Source organism: Rutidosis leptorrhynchoides, chromosome 1, assembly GCF_046630445.1.
Source record: "Rutidosis leptorrhynchoides isolate AG116_Rl617_1_P2 chromosome 1, CSIRO_AGI_Rlap_v1, whole genome shotgun sequence".
Lineage (NCBI taxonomy): Eukaryota > Viridiplantae > Streptophyta > Magnoliopsida > Asterales > Asteraceae > Rutidosis > Rutidosis leptorrhynchoides.
The window spans coordinates 281,064,468-281,067,254 of NC_092333.1; the positions used below are offsets into that span (position 1 = coordinate 281,064,468).

At 35.3% G+C, this 2,787-nt stretch overlaps 1 non-coding gene across 1 annotated transcript; it reads left to right on the plus strand.

Moving 5' to 3' along the window:
• Positions 1 to 2,432: 2,432 nt before the first annotated feature.
• LOC139886849 (small nucleolar RNA R71) lies at positions 2,433 to 2,539 on the plus strand. The gene has a single exon (XR_011772710.1). It is a non-coding gene; the product is annotated as a small nucleolar RNA R71 (small nucleolar RNA).
• Positions 2,540 to 2,787: the final 248 nt, after the last annotated feature.

A 2,787-nucleotide genomic window follows, 5' to 3' on the forward strand; every position in this document is an offset into this window, starting at 1 on the left:
AAGAAAACAATAGTAACTATTTTCGACTAATCTTTCCAAGATTTAATCAATGAAAGGTAAAAGAAAGTGATCTTTTCTGGTGGCGTCATTTAATTTTCTATAATCAATACAAACACGCCATCATGTTACAGTCATAGTAGGAATAAGCTCATTTTTTTCATTTGTGATGACAGTCATGCCACCCTTCTTAGGTACGCATTGAACTGGGCTTACCCATGGACTATCAGAAATTGGATAAATTAAACCTGCATCTAGCAGTTTAATAATTTCTTTCTTAACAACATCTTGCATATTAGGATTTAGTCTTCGTTGGCGTTGCACATACATTTTATGACCTTCTTCCATAAGGATTTTATGTGTGCAATACGAAGGACTTATTCCTTTCATATCATGAATTTTCCATGCAATAGCTGGTTTATGAGCTTTTAGCATAGAAATGAGTTTAGATTTTTCATTTTCAGTAAGAGAAGACGATATTATTACAGGTAATTCAGATTCACCATGTAAATAAGCATATTCCAAATGGTTTGGAAGTGGCTTTAACTCTAATGTCGGTGGTTCTTCTATCGATGATTTATATCGATATCTGTCTTCTTCTTTTAGCCTTTGAATTTCTTCTGTTGTTGGTTCATATCCATTAGCCATAAGTGTAGCTAACATTTCAGTTTCATCAATTTGTTCAGTTCCTTCTCCTTAAGAACATTCTCCTGTTCCTTATAATTCTGGAAATTCTTCTAACAATTCTGCATGTGAATTTATAGTTTGAATATAATAACATGTATCATCTGCAGATTGCGGTTGTTGCATGGCTCTATCAACAGAAAAAGTAACACTCTCGTCCTCTATACTTAGTGTCAGTTTCTTACCGAACACGTCTATTATTGCTTTAGCCGTGTTTAAGAATGGTCTTCCTAATATGAGAGGTACTCGAGAATCTTCTTCCATGTCCAGAATAACAAAATCTACTGGAAATACTAAAGTACTAACTTTAACTAGCATGTTCTCCATTATCCCTCTAGGATATTTTACTGAGCGATCGGCTAGTTGTATGCTTATTCGTGTTGGTTTCAATTCTCCAAGGTCTAGTTTAGCGTATAGTGTATACGGCATTAGATTTATACTAGCACCTAAGTCTGCCAATGCTTCTATTGAACTCAGACTACCCAGAAAACATGGAATTGTGAAACTTCCTGGATCTAATAATTTCTCTGGTATCTTATTCAAAAGCACTGCAGAACAATTAGCATTCATAGTAACAGCCGAGAGTTCTTCCATTTTCTTTCTATTTGTGATCAGATGACTTCAGAAATTTAGCATATTTAGGCATTCTTGAAATTACATCAATGAAAGGAAGATTGACATTTATATGTTTAAACATATCCAAGAATTTGGATTGCTCGGCTTCAAGTCTCTCTTTTCTCATTTTACTCGGGTAAGGAAGTGGTGGTTGATATGGTTTAACATAAGGTTTAGCCTTAACTGTGTTATCTTCATTAACCTTTTCAACTACCGGTTCTTTTTCCTTATCTTGATCAGATTGTGGTTCTTGTGGAGTAGGAATTACTTCATCAGAAATTACAGGTATTTCAGGTGGTTTAAGTGTGATACCACTTCTTGTGGTAATGGCTTTCGCTGTTTCATTCCGGGGGTTAGCATTTGTATCACTTGGTAGACTTCCCGGTTTTCTTTCACTTATTAACCTTGGTAGGTTGCTTACTTCTTGTTCCAAATTTTGAATCGAAGCTTGTTGATTTCTAAATGCTTGAGCATTTTGTTCATTGGTTTGTTTCTGAGATTTGAAAAACTGAGTTTGAGATTCAACTAGCTTCGATATCATATCTTCTAAATTTGGCTTTTTATCATCGGTTTGTGGTGGTTTGTTTTGAAAAATAGGTCTTTGCTGATTGTAAGTATTATTGGATACTTATTGATTGCTAGGACCTTGTTGGTTGTTGTATGGAACATTTCGGTTATAATTCTGGTTTTGATTGTAGTTTGGTCTTGGCGGTTGATAATTATTCTGATAATTATTTCCAGGCCTTTGGTTTATGTATGAAACATTCTCTCTTTGTTCCATTGTTAGTTCAATACTGAAACAATCTTTTGTCAAATGTGGTCCTCCACACTGCTCACAACTAATTCGTATTGAGTGAATATCTTTAGTCATCTTTTCCATTCGTCACTCGACAACATCTATCTTTGCGGAAATGGAATCGAATTCATGACTAGAATCGGCTCTAGCTGCTTTAGATGATCTAACGATATCTTTTTCTTGGTGCCACTCATGTGAGTGGGAAGCAGTGTTATCAATAATTTTGTAAGCATCAGTTGCCGTTTTCTTCATAATGGAACCACCAGCTGCTATATCGATGTCTTTCCTTGTAGTGATGTCGCATCCTTGGTAGAATATTTGTACTATTTGACAAGTATCTAAACCATGTTGCGGACATCCTCTTAATAACTCTCCAAATCTTGTCCATGCTTCATATAGAGTTTCATTTGGTTTTTGTGTGAACGTAACAATTTCTCCTTGAAGTCTTACGGCTTTAGATGCCGGAAAGAATTATTTAAGAAAATTTTCAACTAAAACATCCCATGTATCAATCGCCCCTTCAGGTAACGATTCTAACCAATCTTTGGCTTCTCCCTTTAAAGTTCAGGGAAATAACATGAGATATATCTATTCATCCTCCACTTCTCGGATTTTAAATAGAGTGCAGATCCTATTAAATGTACGAAGATGTTCATTTGGATCTTCCTTCGGCGCACCACTAAATTAGCATTGAT